Genomic DNA, 20,493 nt, shown 5'->3' with positions numbered 1-20,493 from the left:
ATAGTCCTCTTTTAGCAGCAAATGGTTCAGTTGGCTTGTCATTAATTTATAACAATTGAACAAGAGGTTGATTTAATGCAGTTCATAATCCATTTGACAATAATTTCATAAAAGTTAAACTCAAGTCAAGATGTCCACGAGAAATTACTATAGAACGCTTATAAGTTATAAGAAAGTCTTGGGTTTTAAAGGAGGTGACATATTTTAAGTGATTAACATTTCTACATAATGGACTTGAGAATACGCGTAGATTTTTTTTTTTGAAATTTGAAGCGGAAGTGTCTAATAGGAATACTTTATCATGTGTTTAGGTGTTCGATTGAAACAAGTTGTAGTTGAGTGTCTAAAGGCAAGTTTAAGGGACTGCCATTATATTCTGCCTTCGTAATGTTATTTGGGTGCATACAATAATTAGGAAGACCACATCCATTTGGCATTTTAAAGCATCCTTCTTTGACTTCTTGAAGTCTAAATAGTTGCAACCAGACATCCATCTAAGAAATCAGCATACTGATTCAAGAAACATTTAGATACATTAAAGATGAAGCAGTTATGCTAGAGATCCTAGTTTTCACCTTCACTCAATATTTTTCCTAGTAACAGCTCTTCCTAGTTAAACATTATATTGATTGTGTTCAGGGGAGAAGTGCATTTCTGCTCTAGGCTGGATTCCAAGCTTAAATGATTTGCATACAACTAAGCCAACATTATGCTTTCACTCATAAGCCAAATAATTGTAGGTTGTCATGACTGTCTAGCTATACTTCATTCATCTGGAGTCCTCTTCCGACAATGTGTACACAAATATCGAGCAGAATACAGAATTATAAAGCAGAGACAATGTAGTATGTGATTTAAACTTCCAACATAATTCAAGTAATAACCAAACTTTTGGTATCACAAAAGTAGGTTAATAAAACAGAAATCAACAGTACTGGTCATACCGCCTGATAGAAGGCCGACCAACTCATCCATCTGCAACCTTGACATCTAATCTCCGAGACCTATTTCATCTCCCCTAACCATTTTAATCCCATACCATCACATCAGAATGCTTAAGCAGCAGTCAGAAGACTGTACAAGTGGAAATAAATTTCAGTTTCTCTGTTCAGGTCTAAGCTATTCATCACAGAACTGAAGCTTAAAATCAGTTAACAATTCCACTTTGGATGATTATTTCCTCTAAAGCCTATCAAAAGCAACCTCCTGTTGGGAACTAATCACATTCATCACACCAGTACCCTGTCAAATCTCAAATGTTCCATAGAGGACTTATGGTGAAAGAAAAGCTTTACGGATATACTACTGACCAAATAACTTATGAAAAACTGAGGTAAACACTTCAGTTTACCTCAGCAAAGGATCTTGTATCGCAGCAACAGTCGTGTAATTGACACGATCCATAGGTCTGTAGCTATAAAAAGACCAATCAATAAGAATGCTGATGTGACATAATGATTGGACTAAAATTTCTATGTCCAGAAACAACAACAAAATAGTAAAATATGTGAGATACAGGAAGATATGTTATTCAACTTAATCAAGAAATGTTTTTAGCTTACACAAAATATCTGAATCCTGGCGAAAGTTTCCAAGCTAGTCTTCCAGTTCTCCTTCACCGAAGAGAATCCTCTTAGCAGCCTAAAATATCAAGGAAGAAATTACCCTTTAAGATCATCTATTCTATCAAATTTTGAAGGAAAAAATCATTTATCTAAAGCGACAATTAAAAAGGAGACAGAGAAAGCTTGAGAGAGTATTAAAAATTTGACTATTTGAGACAGGCATGTAATGAAGTCAGAGAGAAGAGATATTTGTATTTTTCTTCCAGCCTCCTTTCTCTCCTCCCGACACCCAAAACCCTTCTCTTGAAAATAATTTCCACCCCTTTGGTTCCATATAGTTCATGTTATACAGTAAAGAAGAAAAGCAATAAGTATCAGCTCATAGATTACCTTAGCTATCAAAGGATCTTGTATCTCAGCAACAGTCGAGTAATTGACACGATCCATAGGTCTGCAGCTATGAAAAGACCAAACAATAAGAATGCTGATATGACATAATGATTGGTGTCACGACCCAGCCCTGTGGGCCGCGACTGGTGCCCTACTTGGGCACTCAAACGGACATACAAACTAAATCATCATTTTTAAACAGAGTTGAGAACGAATATTATCTTGCGCGATTGCGCGTACAAAACATTATATCAGAATCAGAAGAGGCAGCGGAATATACATCGCCGAACATATGCACATATATCAAAAAGCCGGCAAGGCTATCAAATATGTCAAAAGCCGACAAGGCTGTCAAATGGCACAACGGCCCAAAACGCATATACAAATGCACGCCGACAAGGCTGCCACAAACATATACAAAATGCACGCCGACGAGGCTGCCATAACGGATAGAGTCATGCAAACACATCCGTACAGAAGTAGGCACACACACCCACAAATACGTCTACAGACCTCTAAACAGACAAACCGAATCATATGGCGGGACAGGGCCCCGCCGTGCCCCTGAACAAATACATATATACATAGCGAACGAATATATACCGAAATGTGTGCTCTGAAATGAGAAGAGCACTCCAAACAGCAGAGAGGGTGTCCTAAATGGGTAGATCACCAAACTGTGCGTCTGTACCTGCGGGCATGAAACGCAGCCCCCGAAGAAAGGGGGTCAGTACGAAATATGTACTGAGTATGCAAAGCAGAATATACAGAAAGCAAATCTGAGACATAAACGAAATGGAAGTACCAAACGTAAGTGCAAATCCAACATATCAAAATTTGCTTACTTTCAAAAATATGTAAGTAATGCATAGGGTACAGAAGAATATGGTCGCCCACCCGTCGATGGCGCCATAACACAGCATAACACCAAAAAGTTTCAAATCTCCGTATCCCCGTCACATATCACATCACAACATAACGCCATACACAGCATAACACCAAATATAGGTGGAACCCGACCCTCTTTTGCGAGTAGCTCGGTGAACCATAAACACAGCATAACTCCGGAGTATATCAAAATGCGCACGACAACAGAACCGGCCCGGGACTCAGCGAAAGGAATAACAGAATGCACGAGTAGAGTCGTGAGTAGTCATATGCATAAAATCATTATCATAAATTCAAACATAAGTAAAATGATCATATTTGAAATCGGAATAATAATCATACCAAATTCTTTCAAAGATTCTCTGACTTACATAAAGGAAAGTCGCGGGACCCACGGACGGGTATTTACCCAAGTCGGGCCCGCCTATGGAAAACATACGTATCATACATAATGCAAACTTTTATAAAAATATTGGAGCAATCCGAGCATTTATGTGAAATGTATGGCATTCAGAAATTTCGAAGTTCTTTAAAGTGAAACCTTTTTGCGCAAAGTTCGGAAAGCGATTATTTCAAATACATAAATGTTTCCTTAAGGCTCTAATCTAGCCTATGTAAAACTAAGACATGCCAAAAAGAAGGGAGGTTGCTTTACATACCTCGTACGCACTCCAAGATGGCCAATCTAAAGTAAATTCCAATCTACGCCTCGGGCTCCCCAAGGTCTACAAATGTGCCAACGAATATCCAATATTAAACATAGGCACTTAAGCCATTTATTCCAATTAACATTAAATTCTACAGAAAATTCGGCAGCATTTCCCCTGTAAATAGGCCATCCCGAGAATTTAACTCGCTCAAAATCAACAACAACAACCACAATAACCAACCTAGCAACATCGATAATCAATTCGAAAGTTTACACCATTCGACAACTTTCCAATTATTCAATTCAATGGCTTACTTTCAAGCCACAATATCGTTCGTACATTCGATTATTAACCCAAACTCATACTAACAACATTCGAGAACATTCTAAACAATTCACATAATTTTTCCAACAATCCACAATTTCTCCAAATTTTTGGCCGAAAACAGCCCCTACCCGTGAGCAGCCCACTGGGCACACTTCCGACTTTCAATTCATGTTTTGTATCACAATTCACAATATAACGATACCATTTTCATAAAATATACAAATTACATCAACGCACAATAACCCTCAAATCAACCCGTACAATCTCAACATCAATCTTAAGTCATTAAATGCTCAATTCCAAACTAGAATTCGTAACGGCGACACGAAAGCGCTTAAGCGATAATAATGCGATATTCGGCATAATCTATGACTCACATTCGTTCACACTACACATATTCATATGTTAATGGTTCTCATATATAAGGATTGCATTAAATGCACAAAGTTCTCCAAATCAGTCCGCAACGCTTACTATATCAATTCGGGACATTTAACTCTCATTTCCAACATACAAATCATCACAACAACCATTACGACGCTAAGCGATATTAATTCATTCTTTGCTACCATTTGGAGGCTATATACACGGCTACACTACACATATACATGTATCGATGATTTTTATTCTCTTCTCCACTCTACGACAATCAATATGCTACAAGCAATTAATTCATCAACCCAATACCACACCACACACATATACTTCACACGGTCAACACACCCAACACAAGACCCAACTTCAACATTTCATATTTCATGATTTTTATCCATTTTAGCATACTACAATATGCATACAACATTTATAAAACTCACCTTTATTCTCCAATCCACCAATAGGCTAGGGTTTGCAAATGGGCAAAATGAGTGGTTGAATGACCCAAACAATACTTCCACGCTACTTAGGGACCTCCAAATAGTGGGTTTATACCAAAGAAATAATTTTAGAGAGGCAAAAATGGGACTTGATTTTTCTTGGTTGTGGCCGAGAACCATGGGGGAGTGGAGGCTCTCCAAGTCTTGTTATTTTTCTTTAAGTGTAGAAGTGGGAAATGAGAAAGATGACTTAGTCTTTTTTTTTTTTTTTAAGTATCCACAAATATCTCCCTTTGTTTATGGCCCACACATGTGTTGGACCAATTAAAATTGGCCACACAATGTGTGGGACCATTTCAAGTCCACACGGCCACCATGGCTTTTGGTGCAAGATTTTTAAATTCCAATTTTGTGAATTGTGGTCCCAATTTTTCCTAAGTGTCCAATGCCCTCAATTTCATATTCAACTTATGTCTCAAAATAAAATCAAATGGTCAAAAGTCCCGACTTCAAATCCCGGAATAGTCTTGGCCCTTAATTGTCATAGTTAATCCGGGTTGTCCCAATATATAAAAATACGGGATGTAACAATTGGATTAAAATTTCTATGTACAGAAACAACAACAAAATAGTAAAAGGAGTATGTTTTTCTTATAAGGCGTAGAAGGAGAATGTTATAAAGTGGCTCACAGAGGCTCCAGAAGCTCCTCTTTTTTCAGTAAACCGTCATCAACAGTTCTTCAAGAGTAATCAAAAAGGTGTTACCACAAATTGCATCCTGAAAGCAACAATTGATTGACTGTCATTTCAACGCCGTAAAGATTAACTGCATGATTGTTTCAATATCTCTAGAGCACCAGCAGAAAGACAATAATTTATGCCATTATCTGTCAATAAACAATCAAATAAATTTATTGCAGACCTATGGATCATCATATAGGCAGGTATGGCCAGTGGTAAGCCTTCAAGTATCACCAGTAATCCCCACATGAACAAGGGTGCCACCTTTAAAATGATGGAACCGGTTAATATCTCTAATAATGATCTCCCTAGAGACTATTTTACAAATGAACCTGAATGTTGTATGGCAGTCCAAACAAATCCGAAGGTTCTTCTGTACTCTAATAGGAGCACCAGGAGGTGTAGCAATCAGCCCAAATGCAACAGCTAGTTTCTCACTGTGATAGGAGAGAAGAATCTCCTTTTGTCTCCTCTCTACATCCTGGAGATCTTTAGCCATTAGCTGTCCAACTCCTCCAGTTTGGCATATATTTCATCACTTCGCGAATGGCTTCTGTTTCCAACTATAATTGTGTAAATACTATCTTTGACTTCAATACTCATACCAGGTTCCTTTTTTACTCTATTGTCCTTCATGAGTCTTCTTACTTTTGCGACATCTCCCCACAACCCAACTGATGCATAAATATCTGCAAGAAGAACATGAATGCCAGATTTCTCTGGTTCAAGATTAAAAAGCATCTCAGCAGCATGTTGCCCTACCTCTACATTCTTGTGGATTCTTGCAGCACCAAGAAGTGCACCCCAGACAGATGCATTAGCTTCAAAAGGCATCTTATTTACGAGATCAATAGCGTCATCTAATTTTCCTGTTCGGCCGAGGACATCAATCATGCATGCATAATGCTCTTGAGTTGGTTCAACCTCAAACGAGTCTTTTATAGTTTCAAAATAATTCTTGGCTTCTGCAACTAAGCCAGCATGGTTACATGTATAAAGGACACTAACTAATGTTATGTGATTTGGAGAAACACCATCTTTCAACATCTCACCAAATAAATGAAGCGCCTCTTTCGCATGTCCATGTTGCGCAAGTCCTCCAATCATTGCGGACCATGAAATGATACCTTTCTTAGGAACCTCACAGAAAGCACAGCTAGCATCCTCTATACTTCCACACTTGGCATACATGTTAACTAGAGAGTTACCAGCAAACACATCTGACATGAACCCAAACTTCAACACATGAGCATGTATTTGTTTCCCCTGTTCGTACGCTGATAGATTTGCACATGCATTTAGGAGAGAACTGCAAACAAATGAGTCTGGCTTGAGAACCATGTCCTTTAACTTCAGACAAATGAGTCTGGCTTGAGAACCATGTCCTTTAACTTCAGACAAATGAGTCTGGCTTGAGACCCATGTCCTTAAACTTCAGATACAGTTTCATGGCTTCTTCACCTTGACCAAGTAGAGCATAAGCTGTTATGAGAGAGGGAGGGAAAATCCAGAGTAGGGCACTCATCAAAAATTCTAGCTGCATCATCTAGCTGGCTACATTTTCCATAACAATCAACAAGACTGTTTATGACAAAGGAGTCACACAGAAATCCCGGCTTGACGGAGAGTGCATGGGCTTGTTTGCATACGTTGGCAGCCTGCAAGCCTGCAGCAGAGTTGAGAATGACAAGTCAAGTTGTCTGATCAAATCCAACTCCTCGGGTGAATGTCTGAATAAAAACGTCTAGACATGCATCGTCTGCCTCATTCTGTGAGTAACCAGAGATCATAGCATTCAACGTGATTAAGTCCTTCCCGGGCATCAGATCATAGATCAACCTCGATTCTTTGGTTAAATCACACTTGCAGTACATATCAACAGGTCCAACACTCACAAATGGATCAAATATGATATCTTTCTTTATCAGAAGAGAGTGTACCCCTTTACCAAACTCAGGGAGCTCTAGTGCAGCACAAGCCTTGAGAGCACTCGATAATGTGAACATATTTGGCCAAATTCCCGACCTTCTCATCTGATTCAACATATCTATAGCCTGGCATTGCCATTCATGAAGAACACAACCAGCAATAATATAATAGCATTCCATGAAACAATATCAGGTACCACAATTCCCTCAAAAACTGTAATGGCATCCTTAAGATATCCCAGGATCTCCCCCTTTTGCGTACATGTCGACGAGTGCATTAGACGAGAAAGGATCGGAATCATAGCCGAGCTTCACCAAATACCCATGAATTTTCTTTCCTTCAGCAATATCTCCTAAACCAGTACAAGCATTCGGTATGTTGGATAAACTATATTCATCAGGCCTGACTCCACTATAAATCATGTCATGAAACATGCACATTGCCTCACTGGAAAAATCATTTTGTGTGTAACAAGATGTAAGAATTAATTAAGAACAGTACTGGGAAATTTCTGGTTGTATTTCATCTGTATACCTTTACATGTATTTATACAAGTCTATTGCATAACATAATAAAAGAATATTTAAATCCTATTCTATTTGTCTAAATCTTATTGGTTGTATTTGTCTAAATCCTATTGGCTATACAATAACTAACTAGACAGAATTATTCCTCTCTACATCAATATTGTGCCATTCACGTGACCATTAGAAGGTTCTGGATTTATTGGGTCACAACTGTGTGATGAGCTGTTTCTGAGCTGATGTGGACGGCCCAGAGTTCTCCTTTTATGTTGATGCTTATGTATGGCTGGATCTCGTCCACGTAGCCTTGAATCATTTAAGGACAGATCTAAACACTTTGATGAGTTCAAAGTTTGTCCAGTTGACATCCACGATGTTGACCCTTTCTTCTTCACTGAGAGTTGAGAGTTTTTCTCCATTTCTGGTGAGCTTGAGCTTGAGCTTCTTTTAATTCCAACATCCCCCCTCAAGATGGAGGGGAGGGAAGCGACACCCATCTTGTAAAGCTGTTGTTGATGAGAAGGGCCTGATAAGGACTTCGTGAAAATGTCGGCTAACTGGTCTTTTGAAGGAACAAAAGAGAGGGAGATGAGACCGGAGAGATACCGCTGTCTCACAAAATGACAGTCAAGCTCCATGTATTTCGTCCTCTCATGAAACACTGGATTTCGGGCGATGTGAATCGCCGCTTGACTGACGGAGTGAATCAGAACAAGTAATGGTGGTGGAATCGACAGATCTGAGAGTAGACGGGGCAACCAAGTTAACTCAGCCACCAATCGACGCATTGACCTATATTCGGCTTCAGCCGATGATAGAGAGACATATGTTTGCTTTTTCGACTTTCACGAGATGGGAGATCCACCCATAGTGATATAAAATCCACTAACGGAGCGACGAGAGTCCGAACACGAATTCCAATCAGCATCGCAAAAAGCGGCAAGGGAGAAGGATGGTGAAGCAGACAAAGAAATTCCTTGGTTGGGATTTCCTTTCAGGTAACGCAAAACTCTCAAAACTGCTGTGTAATGTGTGTCACGAGGTGTTTGCATAAATTGACTTAAAGTCAACACAGCAAAACACAAATATGGCCGTGTGTGAGTCAAATAATTGAGTTTGCCAATGACATGTCGATATAGAGTAGGATCAGTCATTAATGAGCCTGAATTTGCAGATAGCTTGCAAGAAGAGTCCATGGGTGAAGAAACAGATGACAGATGGGAAATGTCAAACTCTTGAAGTAAATCTAAGGTATATTTCCTCTGACTGATGATGATCCCCTGCTCTTCTCGTATAATTTCCATTCCCAAAAAATAGTGAATAGGGCCAAGATCCTTGATTTGGAATTCCTTATGAAGAAAAACTTTGAGTTGTTGAATTTCATGAACATCGTTACCTGTAATGAGTATATCATCTACGTATACCGCAACAATAGAAACAAGATCACTTTTCTTCTTAAAAAATAGTGAATAGTCATTAAGAGAGGCAGTGAAACCTTTAAAACCCAAGGCACCAGCAAGCCTGGCATACCACTGCCTAGAGGCTTGCTTGAGGCCATATAAAGATCGTCTAAGCTTGCAAACCAGATTAGGACGAGGAGGAGTGAGACCAGTTGGAAATTTCATATAGACCTCCTCGAGCAAATCACCCTGTAGAAATGCATTGTTCACATCAAATTGTGAAATTTTCCAGTTCTTTTTAGCTGCAATAGATAGCAAGCACCTGATGGTGGTCATTTTGACCGCTGGGGAAAAGGTTTCATTGAAATCTATTCCCTCTTGTTGAATATCACCTCTAATTACTAGTGGGTTTTGTGATATTGGAGACTGATTTAAGTAGAAGTTGATTAGACAAAGATAAACCAGTGATGGAAAGAACAGTAGGTTTGATAGGGGTAACAAAACATGATTCAGTGACTGGACTAAGAAAAATTGTATTGCAGTAGTAATCTTTGAGATGAGAAGGTAAAATTCCTTTGGTGATTCTCTCAGACTGTCTAACCGGAACAGGGGCATTAGAAGAGGGTGGTGGGATAGGTAAAGGATCAAGGGTGCAAATGGGTAAAGGATCAGGATTATAAGTGGATAAAGATTCAGAATTAGGTAGTACAGGAAAAGGTGATTGGGAAAAGGGTGGTGTAGTGATAGGTGATTGGGAAGAAGTAGGCAAAGGTGTAGGCAGTGAAGTATGATCAGATGTGATATGTGGAGATGGTGTAGTGATAGGTGATTGGGGAGAAATAGGTAAGGGTGTAGGCAGTGAGGTAGAATCAGGTATGATACGTGGAGATGCAATTTCTAGAGAGGGTGAAACATCAGGAAAAGAATGATCAGGAGATGATGAGGAAGAAGTGGAAATAAGTGAAGGGTCAGTTTTAGGAACAAAAGGAAATATATCCTCCTGAAAGGAAACATCTCTTGAGACAAACACATTTCTGCTCTCTAATTCTAATAGCTTATATCCCTTTTGAGAACTGGGATGCCCTAAGAACACACATATTTTAGCTCTTGAGTCAAATTTACCCCTTCCATGAGCAAGAGTACTTGTCATACCCCATTTTAAACGGGTTATAATTTAGAGTACAACATATTGGAGATTCCTATTTTGTTTATTTTAAGGAGTCGCCACCTAATTAATTTAATGGTGAATTAGGACACCTAATTTATTAACTAAGGTAAAGCTAACTAAACCTCCATTAATAGTCTGCTTAATCAGTGTGATTCTAGGTAAGGGTTCTTTATTATCCTAAAGGGAAGGAGTTAGGCATCCTTTAGAATCCGTTAACTACGGTTATCCGGCCAAACTTAGGTTAATTAATTAAGGTTAAATGAGGTGCTTAAATTTAAGAAAGTGGCTTATGATACTACTAAGGTTTTAAAGAAAAATATAATAACGCTGTTTAAAATAAGATTTAAAAAATATGCTAAGGCTTTAAATAAAAATGCTATTTTAAAACAAGACTTGTAGAATAATTTCTACAAAAAAAGAGACTTCGAATGTTATTTAAAATAAACTATGAATATTGCTAAGCTTTAAATAATAATGTTATTTGAAAATGAGACTTGCAAAATATAATGATTCGCATATAAATAGAAGCTTTTAAGAGAAGACCTTGCCAATTTAAACTTAGGATAAAATTACATTATATGAATATGGTGGTGTAGAAAATCTAAACTTATTTTATAAATAGAATGCAAAAGATGTGAGTTTTCTTTCTCTTTTTACTAACTTATTTGACTATGCTCGGCCAAAAAATATATATAATTGGATGAATCTTAGAAACAATGTTTATAAAATATACTTGAGTTGATATTTGTGTATTAGTGACGTTTTGAAATGTATATGATAGTAAGAATAAAATATGATTCCCTTTACTTAAAATATATAATCATGCCATTTTGCAAATCAATTATTCCAAATAAAATAGGTATTAGACATTATAGATAGTTTTAACATGAAAAGAAGAGAATAAAACTTATGGAATTGATTGTTAGTCTTCCTTAAACTAACTACCCATTACTAAACTAAACCTACTAATTCATTAGGATTCATCTAGGTTAAGAAAATAAAATAAGATAAGGTTAGTCATACAAAACAAATAAAAAATATACAACAATAAAATAAGATAGAGGGGAAGAAAATTGAATGATCTGGCCCATTTTCCAGGCCCAACCGCTGCGCACTATTCATGCTATTAAGCTTTGGCCCAATAAATTTTATATGTTGCTGCTGCGGTCTGTTCCCGTTCATTGGGCTTTGGCCCACAATTTTGTCTTCTATATTTTCTTTGCTGCGGACAGGACTGACGGGGGGCTGACTCGATAAGAGAGTTTCGCTGGGCTTTAGCCCATCGTTGAATGCGGAAGAAGACGAGTCCGAGGGACTCATATGCGATAGTCATGCATAAAAACGAAAGAAAAGGATTAGTACTAAACCAATAAATACGACTAAACATGTACAATGTAGATTTAAAACAGACCAGGGGATTATGTATATACTATGTATATTTGAGTATATTCAGTGTATACACATTCATAAGGATATATAGAAGGTTAATATTGGAAAGATTTCATACAATTATCCTACCTTCGTTTACAAGGCTGACCATAGAAATAATACATTGCTCGAGAGTTCTAGAGGATATAGTCTCTCTTGTATACTGAAATAGGTTCAGCAAAATATTCTACATAACACGTTAATGAGGATGTATTTTCTCATAAAGATGTAGACTGCATACTACATACAAACGTTTTTCGCGCAAGCTATCTATATTCTTTTATAAAGCAAAGATAGAGTACTGATGTGTCTCCTAATATGGATAGCAGAAACACATATAGTCTCGTGCTTTTTTACAACAGTGAAGCAGAAATCCTAGGCCATGTTTTTTTCCAAAAAAAAATCGATTATAGAGTAATGATTTTAATGTAGACAACACAAATGAAAATTCTCATTCTAATGACATCTAAAAAAAGAAAATCTTGAAATTACTAACATACATGAACGCATAATCATGAATATACATTAAAGATCTGCGCAATAGGAAAAGAGAGGAAAGAAAAGGATTGCACTGACCAAACTGAGATTAACTAGGTGATCTAAATGGTTCTATTATTTCATCTGAACACATGAAAAATAACGGGCAATCATATCCAACGCAAAGGGATTGTACCAAGATGATGAGCTTTCATAAAACAACTACAGCAAAATGAACTAAGGAACACCTGCTGCACATTCTTGTTTAAATTAACCCAAGCCTAGTTGCCATTATCAAACAAGACTAGATATTCATTCTGAAAAGCAAAAATTATTCCTGCCTATACATTACTCAAACAAAGAGGTATTTGTCAGTTAAAATTTTAACCTATTTGAGACAAACAAAGCACATCAATCTGTTGTTTGAAGACTTAAGAATAAAGAGACAAAAGAGTGAAGCTTAAAGGTCATGCTTCTCTAAAATATTTCATTACATGGCATACTTCATTCTTAAAAGAAAGAGTAACAAATCATTTGGGTCAAGAACAGAATGGTCACACCTGAGACTTTATTTTACTATAATCTCACCGGAAGTTTGGTTTTTGACTCAATAATGTCTTAAGAAAGCAGAGTTTGGATATAAGCTTAAACAAGCTTCATGGCAAGACTACACTACCACAATGAGATTTGGGCAAAGCATGTAGACTTCTTAATCATATATTTTCCAAACTTGAACATTTACCATAAACATAATATACTTGAGTGCAATATACTTAAACTATTCATCAAACCATGGTTATTAGAGGACAAAGATGATCAGAGACCTCAACAGATTTCACAGATTACCCAATGAGTTCATAGGTATGATCATGACACACAATCAAACAGGACTCAATCGAAACAACTTATAGACTAGATTGAACCATTTTAAACATCCCACTGATTCAAACCAAATTCCAACCGAAACACAAGACTTGCCATCATTTTGATTGGCCAGAGTTTATAACAAGGATTAGGCTAAACTATGACATACTGAGAGTCAACATAGCACATATTCAAGTAGGAGACATTTAGTTTGTACTAACCCAAACGGAACATGATGGACACGATAATAGTGGCTAACTAATCAAACTAATTTAACAAAACACTTAGAACATATTGTATACACTACTGACTTGGCTACTCCAACGACATGTCGTCACATTAAAATCATATCTGACCAACAGAAGAAACAGTAGTTTTGGTAAACATTTTTACTACTTATTTAAGATAAAGAAACATGCTTATACAGGCGAATAACTGAATTAAACTAAATTTGAACTAAACTAACAACTAAGCAGGTACGAACTACTAAACTAACTATAAGCAAAGCTAATGACGAATCAACATGTAACTAGATCAGCCTAAACTAACATGAACATATAACCCATATACATCACTAAAACTGAAATTAAGCTAACTAAGGAAGGGTTGTTTACATACTTAAACTACACTAAATTATCATACATGAACCTGCTTAAATACACAAACAGACTAACACAGAAACGGACTTCTCTATCGAACTAGAATAACTTAGCTAAAACTAACATACTTGAATTATGGAACAATAAACTAAAATAACACAGAACAACAAAGAATGCAACAGAAATAAAAAAGGGAACGGAGAATTACCTTCTTCGGGTGCAGCGAAGTAGGGCAGGGGTCTCCGATTCACCCTCGAAACTACCAAATCCGAGCTTGCGAGGCTCGGATTCACAGAAACAACAGAGCAAACGAAAAAAATTGTTTGAGTATTTTTTGATTCGATATTTTGAACTATCACAACGAACTGCAAATTTGACATTTTGGAAAACTTTAGGTGACTCCTAGATCGGTTCCGAGAGCCCCTTATTCGACTGGAAAAACAATTATTTATAGGATCCCTTCGGGTTTGAGCTAGGGTTTTTCGTTTTGAAGAAGAGAGAGAGGAGTGGGAAGAGGAAAGGAGCGGGGGACAGAGGGAAGTGGGAGAGACCGGCGTGGGGGACAGCGGGAAGTGGGGGGAAAGAGGAGCGAGAGAGAGAAAGGGGAGGGAGGCGGCTGGTTGAAGAGAGAAAGAGAAAGATATTAGGGATTAGGGTTTAAAAAATAAGGGGTTGGGCTGGACCGGGTCGGGTGGAAGGAATGGGCTGGACCGGGTCGGGTAGTTGAGGTAGGAATTGGCTGAAAATGTGGGCTGGGCGGATGAAAAATGTTGGGCTGGGTATTTATTTTTTGGGCTGGGGTGAATTAAAATGTGGGCTAATTATTAACGGGTAGGGTACTATTTTAGGTGACAATGGGCTTCTAATTCTAAATAAAAGGAGTAGAATATAAATAAATTTTTTTTTGAAGTTGCCATAAAATATTAGAAGCGTAAATAGATATTTTGGAGGAGAGACGGGACAAAATTGGGTGTCAACAGTACTTGCATAACATAAACATCCAAAACATCTCATATGTTGATAAGAAGGAGATTTTCCATAAAGAACATGATAGGGAGTAAGATCATGTAGAACTTTAGATGGTAGTCGATTGATCAAGAATGTGGCAGTAGGTATACATTCACCCCAATAAGCCACATGAATTTGTGATTGAAACATGAGTGCCCTTGCAATTTCAAGTAGATGTATATACTTTCTCTCAACTATGACATTTTGTTGAGAGGTGGAAATACAAGAAGTCTCATGTAAAATACCTTGAGAGTTAAAAAATTCAGTGGCAGCTAGACTCCTACCCAATTCCAAAGCATTATCAGATCTGATTCTTTTAACCTTGGTGTTGAATTGTCTTTCAACCATTAACCGGAAACTTTTTAAAACTGAAAAGGCATTACTTTTAGTAGCAATCAAATAAGTCCAAGTTCCCCTACTATAGTCATCAACTATGGTAAGAAAATATCTATAGTTGTTGTAAGTAAGTTCTTTGTAAGGACCCCAAGTATCAATGTGAATAAGATCAAATATGCATTTAGTAGAGATGTGACTGATGGGAAAGGGTATCCTAGATTGTCTTTCTTTAGGGCAGATATGACAAACACAATCAGAATTAGAAGGGATAGAAATGAAACTGACATTTTCCATTGATGATAAAGGCAAATGCCCTAGTCTAATGTGCCAGAGTTTTACATCAGATGTAGCATTCATACAAACTGGAAAAGAACTAGAAAAACTAGGTAATACATTTGGAATAGAAACTCCACTAGACTTGTCAGGAACAACATCTGACTTCAGACTAGAAATTGCATTAAAATTGCCAGGAACAACATTTGACTTTGGACTGAATTGTCAGGGACAGCATCTGACATAATAGAAATAGTCTTGCTAAGTTGAAAACTAGTATCCTTAAGATTGGGCTGAAACAAGTAGAGGCCCTCCTTAGCTTTACCAAAAACTTGAGGTGTCCTCATTAAAGGGCCTTGCAGCATGCAATCAATAGATGTGAAGAAGAAAGTACATACAGATTGATTGCAAAACTTGTGAACAGACAAAAGGTTATATTTGAAACTTGGTACATACAAGACATTTTGTAAAGAAACATTAGAAAGAATAGACACAGTCCCTATGTGTGTGACTTGAATTGTTTGACAATTAGGAAGATTAATAGTCAAAGGAAACTTAAGAGGGGTCATTGATGTAAAAACTTCATAATTAAAACACATTTGCTCAGAAGAACTAGAATCAATGATCCTGGTGCTGGAATTTAAAACTGAAAAACATGATCCAAGGTATTTTGAAATAGTACCAGCTACTACATTTGCATTAATTTCAGAATTCGCACTAGTGCTGGCTGCTTCTTCCACTTTCATTTGTTTGAACATTTGAACAAACTGATTGTATTGTTCCTTGTTATATTACTGACCATCATTCTCATCTGTGGCAACTGCACCATTTCCCCTAATTTGAAAATCCTTGTCATTTGTGAACTGAAAGTCGTCTAGAAACCTATGTAATCTGAAACAGTCATCTATAGTATGACCTGTTTTTTCCACAATGGTTACAGGAAACCTGTTTGGCTCTTTGTCTTTTAAACTTCTGATTTTGCTTTGGGAATCTATGTAGGTTGATTGATTCTGCGATATGTGGGTTGATTGATTCTGGGATATGATGGTTGTTGGTTATTGTTGATCCTGGGATATGAATTCCCAATCCTTTGTTGATTATTCATGAACTTTGGAGCTTGTTTTCCTCCTTTGTATTGGTTTGCATTTCCAACCATAAAAGATGAAGAATCAGTGGAATGAGGATTTATGTAACTTTCCCTTTGATTTTCATCTTGTAGCATAAGTGAATAAGCATGATTAATATCAGGTTGAGGGTTAATCATGAGAATATTACCCCTAGCTTGTGCATAAGTGTCATTTAACCCCCATAAGAAATTCCACAAGTCTTTCATCTTCTATGGATTTTTCTAGTTTGTGCTTTCCTTCACATTTACACACACAAGTGCATATGATGTTTGAATTCAGTGAGTCAAGTTCATCCCAAAGCCTTTTGAGTTTTGTGAAATATGCAGCAATGTCATTAGATCCTTGAGTCAACCTGCTAAGTTCCTTTTTCAAATGAAATTTTTTAGCACCATTGGTTTGACTAAACCTGTGCTCTAAACTTATCCACAATTCTCTTGCTGTTCTTGAATAAATGACACTATATGCTATGTTTTTTTGACAGTGAATTCAAGATCCAAGCTATCACCATGTCATTACATCTATTCCAAAGTGGCAGATCTGGAGATTCATCAGATGTTTGAGTAGCATGAGCACCAGTGATGAATCCCAATTTATTTTTGGCTGATAAAGAAAGGAGGATGGACCTCTTCCAACCCTAATAACCTCTTCCATCAAAGAGGTTATTAACCAACACCATTCCAGTCAGAAGCATGAAGATAGTAGGGGTGATTTGAATCAACAGATATTACACTACCAGTGTTTGTTGATGAGTTAACAACAGAAGTTATGCCTTCAGCCATTTTGAAACGAGAAGAAAACTACAGATTTCTTAGTGATTTGATTTGATTTGTTTACTGCTCTGATACCATGTAAGAATTAATTAAGAACAGTATTGGGAAATTTCTGGTTGTATTTCATTTGTATACCTTTATATGTATTTATACAAGTCTATTGCATAACATAAAAAAAGAATATTTAAATCCTATTCTATTTGTCTAAATCTTATTGGTTGTATTTGTCTAAATCCTATTGGCTATACAATAACTAACTAGGACAGAATTATTCCTCTCTATGTCAATATTGTGCCATTCACGTGACCATTAGAAGGTTCTGGATTTATTGGGTCACAGTTGTGTGATGAGATGTTTCTGAGCTGATGTGGACGGTCCAAATTTCTCCTTTTATGTTGATGCTTATGTATGGCTGAATCTCGTCCACGTAGCCTTGAATCATTTAAGGACAAATCTAAACACTTTGATGAGTTCAAAGTTTGTCCAATTGACATCCACGATGTTGACCCTTTCTTCTTCATTGAGAGTTAAGAGTTTTTCTCCATTTCCGGTGAGCTTGAGCTTGAGCTTCTTTTAATTCCAACACAAGAAAACAACATTTCAAGAAACGACATTTCTTTCTGGCATTTCCTCAAACAACATCCTAGAATCTTGAAGCTCGCCACATTTCGCGTACATAACAACCAAAGTATTCGCAACGAAAACATCATACTTAAATCCTGCGATCACAACAGCCCCGTGAAGCTGCTTACCTAGAAAAAGCTCCTTCTCAATAGAACATGCCTTAAGCACACTAGGAAAAGTGAATTCATTACAATTATTCATTTTTTTCCGGAATTGTTTTTCCACTTTTTTCAAAAATTGGTGTTTGGCCATAAAAATTCCATATATAACCTTAAGTTGTATTTGGAATTTGAAAAACAACCAAAATCTTGTTTTTCACCTTTTCCATTTCCTGTTTTGGACCGTTACTTTTGTTTTTTTGTTTTCAATTTTTAGCCTCGAAGGTTTTATTCCTATAAAAAGGACACTCGAAGTGTTTATTTTTACAGCTATTTTCATAAAAAAATTTCAAAGTATTTATTTTAACAGCTACTTGGTTAGTTCTTGTTGGGTTTTGTATGGAGTACAAGTGCAAGGTGGGGTTGCTGGGTACGCACTGGTTATGTTTACTAATTGCTTGGGGTGATTTTGCTAGTTTTTAGAAATAGGGTGTATAAATAATATTTCATGTTTTTTAGAAAAAGTATTTCAATAACCAAATAATATTTAAAAAAACTATGGCCAAACACAACTTCAACTCCAACTCCAATTTCAAAAAAAGTGAATTTTTTTTTTATTTGTATGGCCAAACGCCTACTTAAGACCTAAAGAATGCATTTTTAAGAAAGCCCAGATAGCATATTTACCAGGAATAACCAGAAATCAAAGATGACCAAGAAACCAAATCTGGTTCAGGACTTTCATCAATTAATTTCCATGCATAGTTTTTTTTTTTTTGGTAAGAAAAGATTTTATTACCAGGGAAATAATATTTACAAACAAAACAGACCCTCTAAAACTAGACAGCCCCAGTTTTAGCCTCAACTAAAACACCAGCAAACACCTAGCAACAACTGCCACCTTTGAAATCAAACACTAGCAACATAATACCTATACTATCCAGGAAGCTAAGGATAAAAATTGAGAGTGACCGTCATTCTAGCCAGCCTAGGAAAGGTATTCACTCAACATAAAACATCCTGTATAATTAGCCTCACAACTTGATCACCAGTCTTGGATGGATTCTGAAAGACTTTGTTGTTTCTGAGTTGCCATATATAGTAGACAGTGGCAGCCATCGCCATCCTATATATCTCTGCATTAGAGCTCTTGTTTGCAGCAAAGTTCACAGCCCATTGCAGCTCATCATGCTATCTCATTGCATGTCTAGTATAACCTTGCCATATAAGAATTTTGCACCAGATATAAGAAGAGACAGGACATTAAAAAAAGAGGTGCTGAATGGATTCCTCAGTAGCTTCACATATTGGACATGTTTGGTCATTGCTTCACATAGAGCACAAATACCCATCTAGGACAACCAGCATTGTTGCAGGTCATTTTTCTCCACCAAACCTTTGGTGAGTCATCCCTTAGCATGTTGTATGTGTGCCTTATAGAGTATGTGGGTCTATGCATCAAGGTATCAGGGGTCATACCTGCTTCTATTCGATACTTCCCAGCCTTGATAATCTTGTTAATCATCCAAGATGATTGTTAAAAATAGGGAAAATGACCTAATAATACTACTTAAGACTCTATATTACATATTATAAGGATACTTTTCCTTATTTACAAGATATACATCTAAAATTACTAAATATATCAGATTTGGGCTTAATGTGACTTTCAATGATTTTGGGCCTTTTTTTAGGAAGAGAATCTGAATTTTAAATGTTGGCTTAATTATAGGATAGTTACGATTCAGTTTGTTCATCTTTATCTAAAAGATTTTTCTCTCTTCCCTCTAATTCCTCAAACCTAAATTTCATCTTCTATCCTAATAACATACAATTTCAGCTTCATGGCGAACAATTCTACTCCAATTTTGATGTTTCTTGGCTGACACCAACTCTTTTCTAACCTACACTATTTTGTTTTTTAAAATTCATCTTTACTGTTTGAAACAATGAGTAAAAAGCTTCAATGGAGACTCCTACTCGTAAAAGCAACAGGCTCTTTGCCTCATCAAGCCCAAAAAGAGGGTCGGACCCCAGATTTGCATGCATTCAGTCAAACTCCTGTTAAGAAAGGGGGAAAACAACCTATTGTTACCCAACAAAAATCGGCTACCCGAAATGATGCTAAAAAGAAGGGGAAATAAATTTCACCCAGAAAGTCCAATGAAATCATCTACGATTCTGATTTTGAAGTTGAAATCGATTGTCCAACTTCTAAGAAAAACAAGGTTGACAGTGTTGAAACATCAAAACGGAAGAAAAAAATTGAGACTCCTATTGTTATAAATAAAAAAAAAAATGGCGAATCATTGATGTTTCACCTTCTTAACCCTTTTTTTTTATAACAATAGGAGCCTCAATTTTTTTCTTCCGTTTTGATGTTTTAACACTGTCAACCTTGTTTTTCTTAGCAGTAGGACAGTCGATTTCAACTTTAAAATCAAAATCGTAGATGATTTCTTTGGACTTTCCGGGTGAAATTTCTTTCCCCT

At 36.8% G+C, this 20,493-nt stretch overlaps 2 long non-coding RNA genes and 1 pseudogene across 2 annotated transcripts; 1 reads left to right on the top strand and 2 right to left on the bottom strand.

The window, feature by feature from the left end:
* Positions 1 to 554: 554 nt before the first annotated feature.
* On the bottom strand, positions 555 to 2,070 carry LOC132605431 (uncharacterized). Its single transcript, XR_009569184.1, has 3 exons — positions 1,956 to 2,070; positions 1,563 to 1,641; positions 555 to 1,414 (listed from the first exon to the last, which is right to left on the bottom strand). It is a non-coding gene; the product is annotated as an uncharacterized LOC132605431 (long non-coding RNA).
* Positions 2,071 to 5,606: 3,536 nt separating this feature from the next.
* Positions 5,607 to 7,790, bottom strand: LOC132608298 (pentatricopeptide repeat-containing protein At3g57430, chloroplastic-like; annotated as a pseudogene).
* Positions 7,791 to 8,132: 342 nt separating this feature from the next.
* LOC132607175 (uncharacterized) lies at positions 8,133 to 17,473 on the top strand. The gene is made up of 3 exons (XR_009570211.1): positions 8,133 to 8,827; positions 9,004 to 9,080; positions 16,991 to 17,473. It is a non-coding gene; the product is annotated as an uncharacterized LOC132607175 (long non-coding RNA).
* The last annotated feature ends 3,020 nt before the right edge of the window (positions 17,474 to 20,493 follow it).

The sequence above is a fragment of the Lycium barbarum genome, chromosome 8 (assembly GCF_019175385.1).
Source record: "Lycium barbarum isolate Lr01 chromosome 8, ASM1917538v2, whole genome shotgun sequence".
Taxonomy (NCBI): domain Eukaryota; kingdom Viridiplantae; phylum Streptophyta; class Magnoliopsida; order Solanales; family Solanaceae; genus Lycium; species Lycium barbarum.
Note: the sequence above shows the minus strand (reverse complement) of the source record. Positions and strands in the feature narration are given on the sequence as shown.